Here is a 24,726-nt window from a genome sequence, read left to right on the forward strand (position 1 = left end):
GTCGTTGTATCGAAATTGTCGTTGTATCGATTTATTAATCATCGGCTACTGGGTGTCAATAGTAGCAAGTGATCATTTATATGCACCATCCTACAGACAGGATAACACATACCAAAGCATTTAATATACCGGTCATGGTGCACTGGCTGGGATGACAAATAGCCCAATGGTTCCACCAATGGGGATGGATCACAGACCATCATTAAATACTAAGTATCTTATTATTAATCAAAGTGCATTCACAGTCAGTCTAATCAATTGGTACCTACTTCATTTACAAAATGTCATAAAACTAGTAGACTTGATTGTTCAAAGTTAATCCTTTAATTGAATGACGTCTATAGAGTTAGCCGATACCGGTAACTCAGACATCATGTGACTGTCAGCTCGCGACGAGATCAAGGATGCCAAATGGCTATGTGTACTGCCAACGTACTACGGCATCTGTGATTATGTAATGTCGTTGTAAAGAGGTGTTTTTAAGATGTTGGGTGCACGTTTGTTCCTAATTTGCTCTGTCGGTGTCAGAAGGTGTGAATTCCAGTGTAATGAACAGAATAAAATTGGTGTAAGTTTGTTCCCAACAATTTGTGGTCGGATGGTGTAAATATCATAGTAACAAGATCTGACTGTATATATATGCACTTTCCCACTGACAGGACAACAAATACCAGGGACTTTGATACGCCAAGATTTGATCCTATGATACAAGCACCCCAAGTGAGAGCTCTACCAGCCGAGCTAAAGCCCACTCCTATTGGATGTCAAACATTTGGTAATTTTCAATTTCTAACACTGAAGTCTTCAGTGTAAACCTGCTGCAGTTTTCAATTAGCAGCAAGGGATTTTTTATATGAACTAACCCACAGACAAAACAACACTTACCACAGCCTTTGATATATATATATATATATATATATATATATATATATATATATATATATATATATATATATATATATATATATATATATATACTAAGAGGCACAAATAATGCAATGGGTATTTCACTGATATTTTCTTATAGAAATAGGTATGTCATCTATATTAGGCATACAGACAAACTGAAAGAAGATATTGTTCAAATCAGAATCTTTTTTTTAATAAAATGTGGTTTTAAACAAAAAAACACAACATTGGGCAATATAAAACAGCAATTTTTTAACATTACTTACCATGGCACATTAAAAAAAAGACAAAAAACAGGGAGACGAGAGCAGGCAATGCACATGCAAAAATAGCTTCATATGCAATGCTGTGTTGTAATAAACACACCAGTTATGCTTTTTGCTGAAAACTCATTTTCTTTCACTTACAGTTGTTACCAATATGTCAGTTGTCTGCATGCTCAATATATATATGACTTGACATTTCTATAAGAGATTATTCAGTGAAATACCCATTGCATTATTTATGCCTCTCAGTATATATATATATATCAAGTTGTGTGTAAGTGATAAAGCACCCATTTAATTTTACAGTTTACCTCAATTCAGTGGAAAGACTTACTTTGTGGTTTTACCATTCCAACCAGCGCTCCACGACTGGTATAATATTATCAAAGGTTGTGGTATTAGACACTTAAATAGATGACAATGATTGTTCAGGTTACCAGGTTACACAATCAAAGAGTGGAACATCGTTCTTGACAATAATTTTTAAAACAAAAACACCATCATCATGTATACTACTCAAAAGAATTTAAGGGTCAGACGATATTTTCGACATTATTTTCTGAATGTCAATTATATTAGCTAGACCATAATGTCACGCATGGTATTGTTCCATTTTGACGAAAGTGGGTCTAAGCAACCCATAAATGAATTAAAATCCACTGTCATTGACACTGTCGACTAGTTCTAATGGCGAAAACATGCTTACATTTGCACGTAAATTAGGGCGAAAGCGAAAGGTCTGCTAAGTGCCCATAACTTGCTTTTTCACAAAGCGCTTCTTTTGCAAGCTTTGCACGTGTATCCCATGTTCCCAATGCTGAATTTCCGTATAATTGGAGCTTGCGTTCGTGTACGGTGCACACTCCAAATTCGACAATGGTACGACTTCAACTGACTATCGAAGATCGTGGAAGGGCTATTGCTTGGCTTCAGGATGGCAATACGCAAAGAAATGTTGCTCTGAGACTTGGTGTCAGTCAAAGTGTCGTTGGCTGACTGTGGCAACGGTACCAAGCAACGAATTCTGTTCGAAATCATCCACGTTCGGGAAGACCCCGAAGCACTACAAATAGAGAGGACCGCTACATCACCAATATGGCTCTACGTCAACGCACAACGATTACGTGACAATCTGCGGACTGCGACTGGAACTCGAGTGTCTGATCAAACCATACGCAATCGTCTGAGAGCCAATAATCTACGCTGCCATCGCCAGGCTGTTCGACCACCACTCCTACCACGTCACAGAACGGCCAGACGTCACTGGTGCATGCTTCATCTGCGGTGGCAACGTGTTCAGAGGGGTCGAGTGATGTTCACTGATGAGTCCAGGTTTAGTCTCCAGTTCAACGACGGTCGGGTTCGTGTCTACAGACGTCCTGGGGAGCGCTTCGCTGACGTTAACGTTAGACAACGTCACCGGTTCGGTGGTGGCAGCGTCATGGTGTGGGGCGGCATCTCTATCCACCACAGGACCCCCCTCTATGTGGTGGATGGCAATCTGAATGGAATCCGCTATCTGAATGAGATTATCCGGCCGTTGGTTCTCCCAGGCCTTCAGCAGATTGGCGGCGGGGCAGTTCTGCAGGATGACAATGCCAGACCCCACCGCGCCAGGGTCAGACAACAAGGTATCGCCAGGATGGATTGGCCAGCATATTCGCCTGACTTGGCCCCAATAGAGCACGCCTGGGACGAATTAGGCAGGAGAGTTCGGGATAACCATGCCCCTCCGGCCAACCTTCATGATCTGGGTCAACTTCTTATGGCAGAGTGGCAGGCCATTCCCCAAGAGTTCTTCAGACGTCTGATCAACAGCATGAGGCAACGATGTGTCGATTGTATTCGCGCCAGGGGTGGATTCACACACTATTAAACGAATGTTCTAATGTGTAAAATCCATGTTTGACAACCTTCAACTTTGACAGCATGTCATGTGACTTTCTTGTATACAGTGACGTTTATTTGTGGGTTTTTGTAAATATGGAACAATAAATAAAAAGTTTGATGTAGTTTACATCATCAATCTAATACACTCTGAAACTTATTTGGTTATAAATTTTTGACCCTTAAATTCTTTTGAGTAGTATACTTTCATCAATTGTGTTTTATTAAGGACCCAAACCACATCAAAATGTAAGCATCAAAAGGGCAAGAATGTTTTCAATGCATAAATAACAGAGTATTAATAATAAAATCATAAAAACTTGATAATTTATTTGTCATAACATATATACATTTATACATGTAGGTTACCTGGTCTGTATTTTGTAGTAAAGTCCATTTAATCACATATATAACATCCATTTACAATGTATAATAAATTGGTCATTTGCATATTATATTACTGCACAGAACCGCAGCCCTCTACACTGTGACCGATTTGGTAGCATATGCGACAATTTTTTTCATCAGGCTACTAAAACATTTCATACTATATGTATCTATATAAAAATTAGAAGTAGGTGTCATCTAGCTCCTAGATGGAAATTTATGTTAATGTACAGGGCTGAACTGTATAACATTAAAACAGTACAAATTATAGCATATATATCTGTTATAAATTTCAAATTTGCATGTGAACAATGAAATAATACAAGAAAACTTTGCCGTCAAATTTGGGATACATTTGCTAGGTAGTGAAAACCAATGATTCACATGCATGTTACACTTTGACACCACTAGTGTATTCACAACACTTCATAAATGTGTAATATACATATATCATGAGGTTTTCTAATCAATCGGTCACTGCACATACATACATGTATATATAGAGTTCGTAAATTAACTTGCACAATAATCATACCGATTGGAACTTATTTCTAATTTTGGTTACCTCAATACTTTGGCGAAAACAATCAACGTATTTTGACTGGTGTTTAGTTTTGTGTATACAACTGTTTGAAACACCTCAAAGTTAAAAAGTTTGTTTTGTTGAACAACACCACTAGAGCACATTTATTAATGAATCATCGACTATTGCATGTCAAACATTTGGAATGGATCAGGTGAGCACTCAACTGACTGAGCTAAATCCAGCTCCCTATCAATCATGTTTATATGCATATAACCACAAGTTATAGTATTTCACATATATATATATAATAATAATATTATTACAATAAGTTACATTATTTTTTAAAAATGAAATAAAATACATGTGGTAAAAACACTTTGAAGACAAGTTAAATTTTGCAATAGCCAAACACGAATAAGGTATAAATGTTTAAAAGTGTTTAGCACTGAAATGTGCTGGGGTATATCATTGAAATAACATTCCTTTCTTTCCCGTCTGTACATACATTATTCTGGAATGTACAGACAGATCAGGATAAAGGATTTCAATTTTCATGGGAAACACTTTTTTTTCGGTTCTATACCCTGTGATCATGGCAACCCCTCGGAAACTGTTTCAAAAATTTTTATTATATATATATTATTTTCATTGAATAGTCACACTCAGTTCTTCTGCCAGATGGTAAAACAGGTACAGTGTACACCATACCCAAAATCTTTTACAGATTTTATTATTTTAAGTTAACCTTTCGACAAAATTAATGACTTACCATTACTGTATGATTTTCTTTCTGGGGGAGTTCCCCCCCCCCCCCCCCCCCCCCCGTGCCCCCTGTCGACTGTGGATGCATTATGCACACATTGTAAATATTCAATTCCATAGTGCCATACCCAAAAATGTCTTTCTGGCAAATACCATAAATTACTCAATATAATAATCATGGGAAATGAAATTTTGTTTCGGTGATTTTACCGACATGTTAAGTACTTGCAGATATGTGATAACATTTTCTGAAATATTTTAAAACCTTTTCCTTTAGTACGAAAAGACCCAACATGTTACTGTCTATAGTAGTCAAGTAAATACAGGTATGCCACAAATATGTCATATGAAACTATGGTTTTATATACTGTAAATCAGAAAATGTTAGTGAGCATAAATGTTTAGCGAATTTAGCAATGCTATACAAGGCACTAACTATATTTTATGACACTAAATTTAAAGAGATGTACAACAGACTATTCCGAAAAATGGTATGTGATTGTTTTGTCAGTGATTGACTGAACACACAACAATGGTTACCGGTAGATGCTGTTGATTAAACCAAAAGCATATCAAACAACAACAGTTATTAGCAGGCACTTTACTGCCATATTCTAGTAAATTTTAGTTGTTTGTAAGCTGAATAATGTTGAAAGTGATCAAAATATTATTTCAGCTGATCCTACAACTTAAGCTTTTTTTCTTCTTTTTTTTCTGCAGGGCTTTTGGATGTCACTAATTTGGGCACAATGGAGACTTTGTCTTTTCTGGCAGCAGGAAGGTCGTTTTAGTTCAGTACTGTCATTAAAGGGACATACCCTAGTTTTTAAACACTAACGCATTATTTTGACTATTATAACTGTTTTGGATAACTTAAATCATACTTTACTTAGAGTGTTATTGGTCATCCTGGTGTTTTTAATATCACAAAATGCATTTCTCATATTTTTAAAAACGCATGTGCGTCTGAGAAGTAACACTTATGGAGTCAAGTTTTAGTCTATTTTCAGAGGGTATTTCACCATTTCAAAGTCACAGACTCATGTTTCACTCTATTGTAACGTTATCCAAATGGGTTGTAGGTTTGTAGATTAACTAAACGTAGTGTTAATTTTCACGGGTTGAAACTAGGGTATGTCCCTTTAACAGCTGCTAGGGTTTTCTGGCTGCAGGAAGGTCATTTTAGTTCAGTACTGTCATTAACAGCTGCTGATGTTTTCTGTCCGCCAGAAGGTCATTTTAGTACAGTACTGTCATTAACAGCTGCTGATGTTTTCTGTCCGCCGGAAGGTAGTTTTAGTTCAGTACTGTCATTAACAGCTGCTGGAGAGTTGTCAATATTGAGAACTGCATTTCAAGCTATTTTAATGTAATAAAAGTGAACAATTCCGTGGTTTTGAAGTGAAATATTTCGAGGTCATCATGTCTGTTGTAAATTTGGGCATGATTATTATGGGCACAATGTTTATCACCTCGACTCTGATGCAATCTAAAGCCCTGTTCTGATATGCCGACTTTACTATTTAAGTTTTATGTCACCAATATGTCACTTACTTGGATTTGGCTAAATTTTAATATCGCTAATATTTTATGAATTACAATATATGCTAAAGACCCTGTAGTTTTGATTCAATTACCAGTAACATTATTAGTCCACATTTGTAATTTAAACTTTTTGTGTGCTCATTCATACATGTAATTTATTACGTCAACATGATGTTGGTGGAGGGGATTGAAGGTGGAGGTGGACAGATATTAATTCAAAACAGAGATGGAAACTGGAACACTGCACTGATTAACAACACACAAAATGGCAACTGACTAACTACAAAATAACACTGGTACCCACACTTCACAAAAGAACAAACATGCATGTACCGGTGGCTAACACCCTGAAACCTATTGCTGTCATCTCCCTCAGATATTTATACTGTTAAGGAGGTAGGATGTAGTTTCATAGGTAGAGTGCTCGTCTGACGTCTTGTGGGTCAAAAGATTTAACACCCTCGATAGACTTGAGTATTTTTTGTTTTTTTTCTAGCTCATGTCGAAATATCTATCTGTATGTTTGACACAAAATAGCCGATCATATTTAAAAATAAGCCATTACTGTCACATCTATGTATGCAACACAGTGCCCAGTCATCAGAGAAGTCTCAGATATTACTCAGATATCATTACATAGATCTGTGGTCTCTCATTCCTACATACAGACCACACAGAATGAGAGAACAACTCAGAACGTATAAATCAGTTTATGTGCTTATATCCAATTATGGTTCAAGCACGCTGTCCTAGGCACACACACCTCAGCTATCTGAGATGTCTGTCCAGGACAGTGGATTAGCTGTTAGTGGTTAGTGAGAGAGAACAGGGTGTAATGGGAGCTGGTACTGGGCTACGAACCCTGTACCTACCAGCCTTATGTCCGATGGCTTAACCACGACACCACCGAGGCCGGCTATGCCAAACACAGAGGTACACTTGTTCATGGAAAGGGAGACAACTGTTTACTTTGTAAGCTCAGCAAATAAGCCTGAACACAGAGCTATGGGTGTTCATGGAAAGGGAGACAACTCTGTTTTATTTGTATGCTCAGCAAATAAGATGAACAGGTTTTTAGAAATATTCTAGATCATCAGCTAGTTATTGTGTTTAATCCATCACGCTTTGCACAATGTGGCCTATAATTATCACAGGTAAATGTAAACATACATACATATATGTTGTAACTTTTATGGCCATTCTTCAAGGAACATATTCTCAAATTCCATATTTTTTTAAAGCCATTTTCCATGAACTTTTTTCAGGATTTTCACTGATTTTTCTGCAATCATCCATATATCCAGTTATATCTTACAGTCAATATTCTGAAGCAAACTGACAATCTCTTGTTATGTTATTTTAAATTAGGGGAGGGGGGTTAACAACAAATTATATCTTCTCATAACATTCCAAAACTGTTATCAGCTCAAAATTCCACAATTTCTCAGGCCTTGAAAATGACATTTGCAAATTCCATGGCTTGTCATGACCCATGAACCCTGTCCTTTGTAAAAGTTAAAAATCTTACCCGATCTCCTTGAAGATTTTCCAGTCTTCATCGGAAATGGGCTCGAGGAAAATCTTGCTGTTGTGCTTGAGAGGTCTGTTCAAGTCTTTAGCGGCATCCGTCCATGGTTGTTTCTCTCCGTACAACCATTTCTTCTTGCGAATTTCCCTCCAGCCCTGGAAAGGTTTCTTAATGCTAACTCCAGTTGCCTCAGCTATGTTTCGGTTGATATATTTCTTTAAATAATTCCCTGCCACCAAAGTCAGTCTCATAGCTGGTTTGGCCTCTTCTGAAATTAAGCAAAAAAATATCAAATTTATTAGTACATGTATGTATTGTACAGCAGTGGTTGTTTACCTTTTCTGTCACCTGTCCTCTATAGTTACTTAGTTTAAGCTGTTGTTCACCAATCACCAATTTTGAATTAAAGTTGAATTTAACAAATATATTTCATGATTAAATTGATAATTTACAATTGTGAATAAAAAAATAGAAAATGCTGAGTCCCATATAATTCATCTAATGGAATAGTCGTACACATGTGTATCACTAAGTGTAATTTTGAACCTTAGTTTCTGTTATATAACAAACAAAAAATATATTTTCATAATTTTGCCAGTGTTAAGGGCGGAGAGAGAGAGAGAGACAGAGAGAGACAGAGAGAGAGTGCGGGAGGTTCACAGGGTTTTTTCTAATACAATTATTTAATTTTTATGTCAACGAGTGATATGTGAAAACCATATTTTCACAAATTACAAACCAGAGAAAAAACATGGTTTTTGCTCTTCATAAGTTGATATAAAAATTGTATTTGATGAAACACCATTAAATGGTCTCTTTATTATATAATATACATTTTTGACAACATCTTTTGCTTCTTGTTGATATCCTTACTTATCTTATTGAAAACAAGTAATGCATAATAAATTTATGCAAAATCCAAGTGGAACTTTTGAAAAACATTTATTCGACCATAGACTTTTTAAAAGAAATTTGAATCTAAATTAAAGTTTGTTTTATTTAACAACACCACTAGAGCATATTGATTTATTAATTATCAGCTGTTGGATGTCAAATATGTGGTAATTTTGAAACATAGTCTTAGAGAGGACACCCACAGTGGCACTACATTTGTCCATTTGTAGCAAGGGATCTTTTATATGCACCATCCCAAAGACAGGGTAGCACATACCAGTTATGGTGCACTGACTGGAATGAGAAATAATCCAATGTGTCCACTGACAGGGATCGATCCTAAGAGTGACTGTGCATCAGGCAAGCACTTTACCACTGAGCTATATCCCGCCCTGAATCAAAATTAGTCTTTTAAAAAATACTTTGTTCATATCAGTTACATCCTGGTAGAATGTAATGTGGGACATAACACCTCAACAGTATGTATCGAACTGATAATTAACATGATGCTAGAATACAACGTAACCATGATACATTGTATTTTGCTCAAAAATAATTGTTACTTTTTTGTTTTCAAATATAGATATTTTATTATTCATTTGAACACAAGAGTGCTTCCTAAACAAATATGTTGTCACGTCAACAGCCACCTACATTGGGACAGATTTTCATCTGGTGACTAAAACATTTCATACTATCCATATAAAAAATATAAGTAGGTACCATCTAGCTCCAAGATGGAAAAGTTAATGTAGAGGGCTGGTTAATGGTCAGCATTGAGCATGGACGTAGGATGGTGCGAGAAAGTGGGGGCACATGACCCCCTACCCCCCCCCCCCCCACCCCGCTCCATACGCCAGTGTTGAGGGTTTTTTTTAGGGGGGTATAATAATAGTTCACAGACGGTGATCGTAATGTACCTACACGGAATCACTTTTGACAGCACAGGTACACCCCACCCTACCCGTAAACAGCACCACCGGGAACCGTGGGGTACTTGACTGACCAGTGAGCGGGACCATGGCGACAAACGAGCGTCTCCAAATACAATTTTTGTGTTGGGATTGCGTTAAACATTCAATCATTCCTTTAATTATCTTATTTTTGGTTTTGTTTGTTTATTCAATCCCGCTATTGCTAAAAAAAAAATACATGCAGAAAAAGCATTTACTTTTAATATCACCTGCAAGTTTATGATTAAATTAAAATGTGTATCATTTCATGCTGCAAACAACCTTGAAAAAAGGAAGCACAAACCGGAACTTACCTTTAAAGAGAATGGTGGTGTCTAAACCACGGATTCAAACAAAAGATCCCTGTTTCGTTTTGCATCAGAGATAAGTAAATATAAATAAATAAATAAATAAATAAATAAAATTATAAGTGCTTCTCTGTAGTTTTGTTTGTCGGCGATGACTTCATCTCCTATTCTTCCCATCCTGTCTCATGGTGTCTCTCCGTCTACAGTCTGTCTACTCAGTACCCCCCCCCCCCCCCCCCATATAATGTAAATAATAGGTCTAAACTATTACTAAATTGCCCTGAAAACGCTTTTGTGAGTATCTTTATTTAAAAAATAAATGTCCAGGGAGCATGCCCCCGAACCCCCTGCAGATCTCTACTCATTTACCTTCAACAAACATTGCCCCTTTTAGAATTTTGTAATTCCCATCTTTTTATTATTCTATATCTGCCCCAATAACTTTGCTACAATAACTGTTTTGTGTTTTTCCTGTCAGTTTATCAATTATAAAATGTGTTATATACAATTTTTGCAATTCTAAGTTTTTAAAAATTAAATGACATATTTAATATTTATTTTAATTTTTTTATTATTTGTTTGTCTGTTTTTGTTTTGTTTATTTGTTTAGTTAAGAAAAGCTTAATTAATTGGGACGTTATAGGCTTTGAAGTTATATGCATACAACTACACTGATTGTGTATTTATTATTGACTTTGTTGCTACACAGACTTATCTCTCACTAACCATGCATCAACCTGTATCCTGAATAGATGCTTAGATAGATGGTATGAAAACTGAGATCGCTGTGTGTGTCAAGGGTATATATACGAAAATAATTGAACAAACGAACGAAACGAACGAACGAACGAACACATGCATGAACGAACGAATGCACAAATGAAGAAATTTGTTTTGTTTAATGACACCATTGGTTTATTAATCATCCGCTATCGGATGTCAGACATTTGGTAATTTTGACATATATAGTCTTAGAAAGGAAACCTGCTAAATTTGTCCATTAGTAGCAAGATATCTTTTGTAAGCACCATCCCACAGACGGGACAGCATATACCACAGTATTTAATGCACCAGTCGTGGTGTACTGGCTAGACCGAGAAATAACCCAATGGATCCACCAACGGGGATCGATCCTAGACCGACCGCGCATCAGGCGAGCGCTTTACCACTGGGCTACGTCCCGCCCTACGAACAACTGATTGATATAGATAGTATTTAATGGTGCGCAATAACAGGCTAGATTTAAGTAACAAATAATAAGTTCGCGTTTTCGACTCACCCAAAATGCACGAAAGGGCAGATAACTCCTATTAATTATTCGGAGAGCTCATGGAAAAAAGGTCTCACTACACGGATGCTATATCAGGCCACAGACCACAGTTAATTACGCTATATGTTTCTATATAGCGTTAGTGGCTATAACATTTTTATTAATATCAGCAGGCCCATGGATTTTTGTATGTACCTTTGCCCTGCTTGGGGGAAACACACCCTGAAAATGACAACCCCTTTTGTCCAGCTCTTTCTCCCAGGATATTGGTTTAAACAAACACACCCACTAAACCTGGCCGGAGTACACCCATTTTACACAAAAAGCATTACTTTTGCATGGGCCGGGATTACCACAAACAAGTCTTCAATGTCAACAATGGTACTACATGCTCTCCCTTGTCAACTTCGGTCAAATAGTTGCCACTTCAAAGCTGTCTGCCTTGAAATAATCACAGTCAAACAGCAGACTACTTGCGCGGACAAATTTCCGGATGGAAAGATAATTGTGATTTGTTGGCATTTGCCATTGAATTCCATATTAAATTGCTCAAACCAAATCAAGATTGCTAATAAAACCTATTCTCGTTAACATTGAATTTTTTCTCCAAAATGCACAATATTGCAAAATAATATGGACAAAAGTTACCAGATGACCTGTTGACTTACGTGTTTGCCCCTCTTACCCCAGCCCTAGCCGTACTTAGGTAGGCTACAGTTTGTTGGATAAATCGTCCAGCAATTCATCTCAACAAAGAGGAGAATGGTCTAAATTAGATACGCACCTATTAATGTACCATATTTTAATATAAATCAGGCGCATAATTCACTAAACTATTACAACTTTGCGATCTCGTCTTAGGATGAATGTCACTTCTGTAACTGGTTGATAAATCTCAACCACAAAGGCGTAATTTTTATACAAGATAGAACTCACGGTGGTTATTATGGCAGACATGTACTGATTTTCTTGGAATTGTTTGCAACATTTGTAAAAGTTTTGTCTTTTATTATTGTTATTATTATTATTATTATTTATTATTATTATTATTATTATTATTATTATTATTATTTTATTGAAACGCTATTTGTAGCAGTAATATTGAAACATTTTCTGTAGTTTTGGATAACACATACGTTACATATATACATACAGTCAAACTTCGATAACTCGATTTTGAAGGGGACGGGGAAATAGTTCGAGTTTCAGAGAGTTCGAGTTTTCGAAATTAATATATAAGAGTTCATATTTGAAACTGAATTGCAACTGGTTGCAGCATTGCAGCATTGCAGCTGGTTTATTTCGCTTAATATTGTAAGAAGCGTGCGCTTCGCTGCCTACCTCTGAACTCTAAAAACTATGCATCCCCAGTTGAAAGGAATTAATATATCAGTCACCTCACCCCACGCCATTCCATCTCATCCCACCCCACCCCAGCTGTTGGCATCTTCGATGCCTGTCGTACATTCATGTTGTGTATATTGTAAAAGTAAGTACATAAAACAAAAAGGATCACCCAGATGAATTTGAAATATATGCTTGGGCATATAGGCTACATGTATTTATTGACAGAAAAAAACACACGAAAAAAGAAGGCATTTACATACATATGTACATAACAAAAAGTAACGTTGACATATTTTACAGATGTCAAAACATGGCGGAACGTAACTAACAAATAAAACACTGAATGCCGAATAACACTATAAGTACATTTGTTTTACACAACATTATTTACACTTCGCACCTCTACTTTCTTTCTCCAAACTGGCCACCCACCCTCCATTTCTGGGCCCTAGGCAAGATTGCTTGGATAACAAGAAAGCAGAACTTTTTAAAACCGATCTGGCAAACCCCACATTACCGGGTCCTTCCCCAGATTACTCGATCTGTGATGTATCAATTTTTAACATAACTAAATGACTGGTAATTGATAAACATTAACTGATACATACATGTATATAGAAAAGCTAACGTTTGACACGATTCACGCCTTTGAGATCAAAAAACAAACAGCGCTAAGAATTATTACAAATGCTCATTGAAGTTAACTAGACTGTGTCTGTAATTAAGTATTACGTAGAGAGGCTCTCCTCCACGGACGAACACCGACTACCAAACATAGGATAATTTCGTTCCGCTTAGTCAGCGATCTATTATTCTGTAATTATCACCCTAATCCTCGACAGCCAAGACCAACCGAGACAGGCACGCTTTACTTGTTTGACATGATTGACAATACATTCGTCTTTAAAATAACATTCGGCAACGACAGTTTGATCAATCCACGCGCGTCGAGTGTTAGAGGTGCATACTCTATTAAATCTTTATGGCGGAACGAAAGAATTAGGTCGAGAGATCGAGGTTATCGAGCTTTCGAAGTTTGAGTTTTCGAAGGTCGTTAATACTAGTTTGTATAGCAACTCGGCCGGGACCGTCACTTCAGATCATATATATATATATATATATATATATATATATATATATATATATATATATATATATATATATATATATATATAAGCGGATGTTTTTACAAAATCCTCAGTTTCACACAAAATTGTAGTACTTAGTTTTATAGGTACTCCAAACATATTTCAAACACAAGGCTACTTGACACAGTGGTTCTAGCTGAACTAAAATTGCATATATTTATTGCCCAGGCAAAAATCAAATGACAACAAACTCCGTCACCTGTATGATCAATGACAGAACTGGTTATATTAACTTGTGTCAACAGTTTGGTGTACCTCGGTGTACCAGCTAGATGTTATTTGGTTTAACGCTACCTACTATGCTGAGCTATACCAGAAGAACCAGCCGCGGTTGAGCAATCGGGCAAGGCTGGTAGGTACTGAGTTCGCAGCCCGGTACCGGCTCCCCTCTCAGTGCGAGTTTTAACGACTCAGTGTGTAAGTGTAAGACCACTACACCGACGTCTCTCTCAATAACCACTGACAACGAACCGTTAAACCACTGGCAAGGACAGACAGCCCAGATAGCAAAAGCACGAAAATAAGATGGAATGAATGTATACCATAAGATCAGATTCTGTCCTTGAAACCGATTCAGTGTTTTCATACTGAACAACATTGCAACCGACTAACACAATCTGATGTGGTATCTGAAACATATGAAAGAAAATGTTTTATTTAACGACGCACTCAACACATTGTATTTACGGTTATACGGACATACGGACATACGGTTAAGGACGACACTGATATTGAGAGAGGAAACCCGCTTTCGCCACTTCATGGGCTACTCTCTTCGATTAGCAGCAAGGGATCTTTTATATGCATCATCCCACAGACAGGGTAGTACATACCACGGCCTTTGATATACCAGTCGTGGTGCATTGGCTGGAACGAGAAATAGCCCAATTGGCCCACTAGCGGGGATCGATCCCACACCGACCGCGCATCGAGTGAGCGCTGTACCACTGGGCTACGTCCCGCCCAATTTGTATACAAGACAGAACTCGCGGTGATCATTATCACAGACATGTACTGATATTCTTCAAACTGTTTGCTGTATGGATATATATGTGTGTGTGTGTGTGTATATATATATATATATATATATATATATATATATATATATATATATATATATATATATATATATTTTAGTTGGGTTTTTTTTTTTGGGGGGGGGGGGTTTAAGAGGGGTTGGGGTTGAACTATTCATATTTATGATTCATAAATTGATTGACATATTGCATATTGTGTTTTTAACCACATGCGTTAACATTGTCGCCTATGAGATTTTATTATGTATAGTATAACCAGTAAAGATTTTGAACTGAAATCACAAATACATCTAGGTGGATCTAGATATAAAGCATAACAGTTTGCAAATATACCTGTTGGACATTTTAAAAAATGACAAGGATATATTCTGTTGACAAACAGCTCTCTTTTTTTTTCTTTTTTTCTTTTTTTGGGGGGGGGGGGGGGGAGGTTGGGTTTCTCCCGAATTAAACGAAAATGCCTGAATCTCGATTTATAACAACATTTATTCATATCACCATTACTGCCAAACAGCTATATAAGTTACAAACGAATCACCACGCACGTTTACATGGATTACAACTAAGTTTGCGGTTAAAATGATGAAAAAAATACATGGTTTACAAAAAGATCTCAGGTTAGCACATTTCCCCCGAATAGCTCTATCATTTTTGCCCGAATTTGACAATGTGTTCTAGAAGTAAGGAGGGGGGAGTTGTCCCCTCCCCCTTCCCCCACATGCTTCCCCGCCTCGTACGTTTATGACAGTTGATGCACTTCACTTTTGTATCTTTGTGCCAATTACCTTTCTATTGATTCAGACATTTTTGTCCACAACATTCTACCACAGACACGGTTTATATTCTGCTAGATGCACCTTCCAAAGTTCGCAACAAAGCCATGCGCATTCTTACTTGATGGTTAATGTATCACCAAGAGGACAACTGACAGGCATAGAAATTAGCTGCGAAGAGCTGATTTGCGACAACACCTTTCATTAAGTCTTTGGTGACAATCATGAGCGGCGTGAGGAAAAGGAAGCACGTCAACTATGCCACAGCTTAGTTCACAGCAATGAGGAAATTATAGAGAATGTCAAACGGGCAAATCTGCGTGTTATTGTATGGAATCATGCTTTAGATCATGGCTAATTCCATTGTGGCATGGGTATCACATATAATTCAGTCTTCACCACCAAAATCTATACCAAGACATATTATCTTGTTTACTCCAGAAGACATTCTGAAAATTATACGGTGGTCGTATGGCAGGTAACACACCTTGTAAACCAATGAGATGTGAAGTGATGAATTGCGCATGTTTTGCACTGTAATCTAATATCTTGATGAGCTGTTTCAAAATTAACGGAAAAAAAAAACCTAATGATAAACTATGATTTTTTTTTTTTAATGATCTCTGCGTAACGAAGTTACCTGTATAATTTATAAACATTTGGGTGTTGTTGGCATTTTATTTTTCTATAATGGTAAATTTGCACGTACACAAAAACGATTTGCAGAACAAGGACGCAAGGCATTATTTTCAATATTGAGTATATGCAGGAACAATTTCTTCAATATCGAAACAATGCTTGCTGTTTATGATACATATATTAACTCTATCCTTAGTTATGGAGCTGAAGTTTGGGGCTTTCACTCGGGTCATGATGTTGAAAAAGTATATATACAATTTTGAAAAAGATTATTGGGTGTAAGAAAAGGAACGTGTAACGAATTTGTTTATAGCGAACTGGGACGGTTTCCACGATCAAATAACAAGAAAACTGAGAATTTTTAAATATTGGATACAATTAGAAAGAAAGAAAGAAAGAAATGTTTTATTTAACGACGCACTCAACACATTTTATTTACGGTTATATGGCGTTAGACATATGGTTAAGGATCACACATATTTTAAGAGGAAACCCGCTGTCGCCACTACATGGGCTACTCTTTCCGATTAGCAGCAAGGGATCTTTTATTTGCGCTTCCCACAGGCAGGATAGCAGAAACCATGGCCTTTGTTGAACCAGTTATGGATCACTGGTTGGTGCAAGTGGTTTACACCTACCCATTGAGCCTTGCGGAGCACTAACTCAGGGTTTGGAGTCGGTATCTGGATTAAAAATCCCATGCCTCGACTGGGATCCGAACCCAGTACCTACCCGCCTGTAGACCGATGGCCTAACCACTACGCCACCGAGGCCGGTGGATACAATTACGTAACACTACAATTGTATTCTAAGGCGTGTATATGAAGAAATGGCACAATGTAACGATAATTGGTTAATTAACATTAGGCACGAACTGTATTCACTTGGATTAAACTATATTTGGAATTTATCGTATGTTGACAGAACAGAACAGAACAGAACAGAACAGAACAGAACTTTATTTTTATTTATTTTATTTTTTTATTTAACGACGCACTCAACACATTTTATCTACGGTTATATGGCGTCGGACATATGGTTAAGGACCACACATATATTGAGAGAGGAAACCCGCTGTCGCCACTTCATGGGCTACTCTTTTCGATTAGCAGCAAGGGATCTCTTATATGCACCACCCCACAGACAGGAGAGCACATACCACGGCCTTTGATATACCAGTCGTGGTGCACTGGCTGTCACGAGAAATAGCCCAGTGGGCCCACCGACGGGGATCGATCCCAAACCGACCGCGCATCAAGCGAGCGCTTTACCACTGGGCTACGTCCCGCTCCAGAACTTTATTACACCCAGGGGAAACATGAATAATTACATAATATAATATGTGACAAGACAGGACAGGGTTTACAGGAGAACATTAAATAGTAGATAATATAGTATATGAATAGTTAAATTATATAAATACATGAATACTGAAATACACAAAATATAACAAAAATACATATATACAATAAGCCAATAATATTCGGCATAGTAGAGTAATTGAAGTTCATTATATAATTTGTTATACAATGTCATGTACTAGTATATTTCGATTTATTAAAATAGGGATATCTGTGATATAATAATAAAGCATATTTAACTCGAATGATGTGGTATATGTTGATACAAATAGCATCTGCATTATAATCAAAGAAAGGATATTAGATACTTTTAAGCAATTATGTTACAGCAAAACAATGACAACATTTCTTATATGAATTTAGATTACAAACATATTTAAGATTGCCAATGGAAACGCGTTATATAAAAGAAATATGTAAGATTAGAATATGCGCTCATAAATTAAATGTAGAATCTGGCAGAACGAATATGTACTCTGTGTAATGCTAATATGTTATATGTTATATGCCATAATGTTATAGAATATGTTATAGCGAGCGCTTGACTACTGGGCTACGAAACCCACAAAAGAACAAGCATAAACTGAGTCATGTGTATGGAAAACCTTTATCTGTAGTCAGCTTGCGTATTGTTACGTTACACACCAGCAGGTGGTGTTGGTGTTACCCACTGTTAGCTGTTCCAACCGGTCTTGGACACATCCACCGGAAAGTCGGAGACTGTGCCCAAGATAGACGTGCTTGAACATTCAGTGGATGTAACACGTATTAAATGGTTGACTGATTGATTGACAGATGTTCGAACGTTACTCGATATTGCGGCTTTGCGAATGTTACGCATTACTATTAACATTACATTACTATTAACATTGCATTACTATTAACATTACAGTACTATTAACATTACATAGTTACCAAGTAAACACACATTATATAGTCTTCTTCGCTGGTACCTACATCACATAATACCAAGGTGTACGGACATTATCCAGACTACATGCATTAAGAATATTCCGATGTTTGAACGTTACACACAATTTAGGTCTATTACGCACATTACAGTGTTCAGATGTTTCACTGAGGTGTTCTTATATATGTTCACAAATTTAAAATTGGTTATTAGTGTAACGGTATTAAAGAATCCGCGAGTTCCACAGTATTCATGAGTGTAAAGATTACACATAATTGGTAAGTCGAAGTGCTACACCTTATTCACTTTTCCGGATGCTACACAAAATTATTCATATGTATGTTCGTTACACATTAGTCAGCTGTGTAGACGTTATGTAATTCCCATGATTCCTGGCAATACGCAGTACTAGTTATCGCGAATACAGTTTTCCTGAGTACGGACATGACACAATATTCTCTTGTGAGTATGTTACTCTGGCTATTTGCGATACACAGCATTCACGATTGTTGACGTTATACAGTTTTATTGAGTTACATGGTATGCATGTGTTCGACGTTACACAATGTAGCTTCCTAGTAATAAGTCTCGTCTCTCATGTTCCTATCCTCGTCACTCCTATACGAGACAACTCTGTTGTCATCATCCGCGTTTTCCATCATCCGCCGGACACTTCTTTTCATAATCCACTTCATTTGTTGTCTTAGATCCGGTAGCAGCAACAGCCACAAGATGGGCAGAAGACCCGACCTCGCATCAGCCAGACAAGAGAAGCTGTACAGGGTTGCTAAATTCGTCATCGAGAACGTCAGGTTCTTAAAGTATATCAGAAATCGAAACAATTGGTCCGGCAGGATGATACACACCACGGCCACGTTGATGATGACGTGGCTGGAGAGCCGTTCGGGATTCGACTTCGCGCCAACAAGGGATTCAATGTCTGATGATTCCTGGTGGTGGTTGGTCCGGATAGCCGAGATGACGTTGATGACAGCGAGAGAGAGGGTTGGAAGAAAGAAGGTGAACACGTGCAGGATTCCTCGAGACCAGAACCTGAGCCACAGAGGACAGAATGAGTCGGTCCACATCCACAGGACGAATTCGCGATTGAGTCCCTCAAAAATCACGGGCAGTACGAGCAGGAACAGACTGATCCAGGGCAGACTGACGACGAACACTTTGAGCAGACGCCGCTGGAAGAGAGTGAACCACACCGGTGACTCGAGGGTGTAGTGGAGCAGCCAGTCTGCATTGATGATGACGAGGTTCCACATCACTACACACAGCTCCCCGTACAGCATCAGAACCTGGACGGTGACGTGGGTGTAGCAGCTGTGGACCCAGTCGCCTCTAACCACGAAGTCTATCTTCAGCGGACAACCGAACACGCCAACGATGAGGTCGGAGACGGCGGTGCTGATGATGACGATGTTCCTCAGCTCGTGTCTCAGTCTGGCAGACGACAGGACGGTGGTGGCGAGGAGCAGGTTGGCGACGATGATGCTGACGGTGTTGATGACGCCGAGCACGCCAGCCGCCAGGTGGATTTGAGACAGAGTCTGCAGGACGGAGTCCGGGTCTTGTGAACTACTCGAGTTTCGCTGGTCACTCATGCTGCTGGCGTTCATTGAATGTGATGTGGATTCTGATAGACAAAACTTATTCCTTCACTCTCTGCGAAAAAAAACGAAAAATAAAAATAAAATAAATATATACATATCCTTATTTATTTTGTTTTACAATTTTTTTGGTTTTATTATTATTATTTTTTTAATTATTATTATTATTTTATTTTATTTTATTTTATTTATTTATTTATTTGTTTATTTGTTATTTAATTATATTTATGTTATTTTATTATTTTTAATTCTGAGCCATTGGTGGCACATCTTCACAAGAACCCTTTATTACAATCTAAATTTAAATCAGTGTCTCCTCATTTTCATAGTCATAATTAAACAACAAACTCACCTACAACATTTGAAATAATTTGTTGAAAGGCAAGGATACGGAATGTATTTTTTTATTTTTATTATTATTATTTTTTTATTATTATTATTTTTTTTTTTTGTTGTTTTTTTGTTGTTGGGGGGTGGGTGTGGGTGGGCGTGTGTCTTCAAGCAGCAAACAAAAAGTGAATACACCAAGTCTAAATTGTTTTATGGCAATTGACCTTTTCGATGAACAACTGAAGGTGCTAAATCGAATTACATGTGTATAGTTTTAGTTTTACTTTTAGTTCACAATGGATGATTTGATTATTGATGTAAGTTATTTTGCATATCTGCCGTATTTTGATTTTGAATGTATTAAATCTATTTCTTACATATTCTCAAAAACCAGGGTTTAAGCACATTTTAACTTTTTTTTCGACTAAAAGTTATTTACAACCTTTTGCACTTGAAGCTGCCTTACGCGTCACAGACACATGGTTGTTAGGTTAACTATACGTCACAGTGTAATCAATTTCCACCGTGCTGGGTTTTTTTATTGGACGTATAGCATTGGTGATCTGGTCATTACCTAGGAGCAGCCAGTCGTATGTCTTGAAAATGTTAACACACGTACGTATGTAAACAACTAAGTGTTATCAAAAATAACACACGGTGTTCTCACCAATGGGTGTGTACGAAAACATAATAACAATACTTCTTATCCTATTATTAATATATTTATGCCTATCGATTAGTATGATATATAATAAAACTTACCAGTTAAAATCTTGAAGCATTGTCCTTCTGATGCCACACACTATGTCCAGACATTTAGTACAGATTACACCACGTATTCACGTGTAGTCTTCAGTTAAAGAAGACCTGACGTGCAGAAGTGACTTAAGTAGAATGGTCCTCAGGTCAACAACACAAAACAATATATAGCATTCACCAGCCACTATGTTAGAGCAGTTATGTGAAGAAAAACACAAGGGGCGGACCTAAGACTTGGCTTTATGCGTAGGTGTTTCAGAAGTTATCGGAAGGAACCTTTTCTTCATTCATCTGCATCAGCGTTTCCAAAATATATGCTCTCATTTGTCCTTTTACAAAATATATACTACATATATTCGCTTGAGGTGCTTGCATCGCAGGATCGAACCACTTCGGTGGATCCATTCAACTGTTTGGGGTTTCTCGTTCCAACCAGTGCACCACAACTGGTCAAAGGCCGTGGTATGTGCTTTTTTGTCTGTGGCAACGTGCATATAAAAGATATACTGCTGCATTAGGGAAAATGTAGCGGGTTTCTTCTGATGAATATGTGTCAGAATTACTGAATATTTGACATCCAGTAGTTGATGATTCATTAATTAATGTGCTCTAGTGATGTCGTTAAACAAAACAAACAAACTACATATATAATTATATAAAAATAAATAACATGTTCGTCTTAGAATATGTTAAAGAAAACGTGATAATATGTTAAGCCTGGTTTCTATAAAATAAATAGCAGATCGCCGAACGACGCAAAATGACGTACAATGACGCAGGCCTAAATCACTTTTTATGAGAAGATGGCCGCAGAGAATATGTCGGATATGCGACGGCTATGTCCGACGTAAGACTTCAGCGATTGTGTTCACATAAATATATTTATTTTATCTGCATCAGTCTGCGTCAGTCTGCATCGATATGCGTCAGTTTGCATCGATATGCGTCAGTTTGCGTTGATATGCGTCAATTTGTATTGATATGCGTCAGTCTGTGTCAATGTGCTTCAGTCTATGTCGATATGCGTCAGTCTGCATCAGTCTGAGTAGATATGCGTCAGTCTGTGTCAATATGCGTCAGTCTGTGTCATTATGCGTCAGTCTGCATCGATATGTGTCAGTCTGCATCAGTCTGTGTCGATATGCGTCAGTCAGTCTGTGTCGATATGCGTCAGTCTGTGTCAATATGCATCAGTCTGTGTCAATATGCGTCGGTCTGCATCTAAATGCATCAGTCTGCATCGACATGCGTCCGTTTGCGTTAATATGCGTCAGTTTGTCTTGATATGCGTCAGTCTGTGTCAATATGCGTCAATCTGTGTCGATATGCGTCCGTTTGCATCAGTCTGCGTTGACCTGCGTCAGTCTGCGTCATTTTGCGCCGATCTGCGTCAGTCTGCGTCGATCTGCCTCAGTCGTCGACCTGTTACACATTTTATTTTACGTTTATAACAAAAATCTACCTTTTTCACCCCAATTCCCTACACAAATTACCATAATGATTACGCACATTTTATGCACAATACCACCTTTTACATTATACAACTGGCCAGATTAAGCAATAAAAAATAACGATAAGACTTTCTGTTCGAAATCTCACATCCCTCCACCCCAAGATTCTTCCCTAAAGTTAAGTAATGCAACACTACATGTCAAATACGAGATATATTAATAAGAGTGCTTGTTGAGTATGGTGTATGTTTCTGGGAAAGTTCATATCTGATGTTAAGTAATCTAACACTACATGTCAAATACGAGATATATTAATAAGAGTGCTTGTTGAGTATGGTGTATGTTTCTGGGAAAGTTCATATCTGATGTTAAGGTGTAATTTCCTGTAAAGCAAACTCGATAACCTCGATCTCTCGATCCTAATTATTTGGTCCCGCCATAAAGATTCAATAGAGATTGCACCTCCAAAACTCGACGCATATGGATTGATCAAACTGTCGTTGCCGATAGTATTTTCAAGACGAATGAATTGTCAGTCATGTCATTCAGGCGAAACGCGCCTGTCTCGGATGGTCTTGGCTGTCGAGGATGAAGGTGACAATTACAGAATAATAGATCGCCGAGTAAATGAATAAATGAATGAATGAATGAATGTTTAACGAAGATCGCCGACTAAGCGTAACGAAATGAACCTGTGTTTGGTTAGCCTCAGTGTGTAATACATAATTACAGACATACTCTGGTTAACTTCAAGGAGCATTTGTGATAATTGTTAGCGCTGTTTCTTTTTGCTTTCAAAGGCATGAATCGTGTCAAACTTTAGCTTTGCTATTTATGTGTTAGTTAATGTTTATCAATTACCAGTCATTTAATTATGTTAAAAACTGATAGATCACAGATCCAGCAATTTTGGGAAGGACTCGGTAACAGGGGGGATAGCCAGATCGGTTTTAAATAGTTCTGCATTCTTGTCATCCAAGCACTCTCGCCTAGTGCCCAGAAATGGGGTGGTGGGTGGGGTGGGGTGGGGGTGGAGGGTAGCCAGATTGGAGAAAGAAAGTAGAGGTGTGAAGCGTAAATAATTTTGTGAAACACAAATGCACTTAGTGTTATTCGGCATTCAGTGTTTTATTACTTAGTTACGTTCCGCCATGTTTAAAATCTGTAAAATACATCAACGTTCAATATATCATTTACCTTCTTTTATTTACACATGTATGTAAATGCCTTCTTTTTTCTGTTTTTTCTTTCTGTCAATACATGTAGCCTATATGCCCAAGCATATATTTCAAATTCAGCTGGGTTAACTTTTTTGTTTTGTTATTAACTTACTTTTATAGTATATGCAAAATGAATATACTACAGGCGTGGAAGATGCCAACAACTGGGTGGGGTGGGGTGCGCTGGGGTGACGTGGGGGTATGGTGACAGTTATATATTAATTCGCCTTTCAACTGGGAATGCATAGTTTTTAGAGTTTTTAGGTAGGCAATGAAGCGCTCGCTTCTTAGAATATTAAGCGAAATCATCCAGCTGCAATGGAGTTTCAAATTTGAACTCTTATATATTACTTTCGAAAACTCGAACTCCCTGAAACTCAAACTATTTCCTCGTCCTCTTCAAGATCGAGTTATCGAAGTTTGATGTATACATCAATATCCAGATGACACAACCTTCGTTTTAACTGGATCCCACAGATCTCTTGAGACTTTTTTCAAATATCTCAGACTCAAATGCTAATGTGTCTGTATTGAAAACCAGTTATCCCAAATCTAAGATCATTTGGGTAGGTAGTAAAAAACATTAACATAGTCATTTTTCTATGATGAAAATTTACTTTCTTGCAAATTCAAAAGCTTTATTTTAACATATTGATTTCCTTTTTTCCATGATGAAAATGTACTTTCTTACCTATTCTAAAGCTTTATTTTAACATATTGAGATTTTCTTTTTGTTCATGATGAAAATGTACTTTCTTACTTATTCTAGAGCTTCATTTCAACATATTGAGATATCCTTTTTAAATATCGCATATGAAACCCTATGGACTATGATACAGTATGCCCCCCCCCCCCCCTCAAATTCAACCAACCCCCACTCCCGGCCTGCCTGTTTGC

At 37.5% G+C, this 24,726-nt stretch overlaps 1 protein-coding gene across 2 annotated transcripts in view; it reads right to left on the reverse strand.

The window, feature by feature from the left end:
• LOC121385007 (probable 39S ribosomal protein L24, mitochondrial) overlaps window positions 1–9,969 on the reverse strand; it is a 62,367-nt gene extending 52,398 nt beyond the window's left edge. The window contains exons 1-2 of one of the 2 annotated variants that reach the window (XM_041515535.1): window positions 9,876–9,969; window positions 7,811–8,078 (exon numbers count right to left, since the gene is read on the reverse strand). The gene's annotated coding sequence lies outside the window, so the exon portion shown is untranslated. The remainder of the gene's footprint in view (window positions 1–7,810; window positions 8,079–9,875) is intronic. The other variant, XM_041515544.1, reaches the window with a different exon arrangement.
• Window positions 9,970–24,726: the final 14,757 nt, after the last annotated feature.

The sequence above is a fragment of the Gigantopelta aegis genome, chromosome 2 (assembly GCF_016097555.1).
Source record: "Gigantopelta aegis isolate Gae_Host chromosome 2, Gae_host_genome, whole genome shotgun sequence".
In the NCBI taxonomy this organism is placed as follows: Eukaryota; Metazoa; Mollusca; class Gastropoda; order Neomphalida; family Peltospiridae; genus Gigantopelta; species Gigantopelta aegis.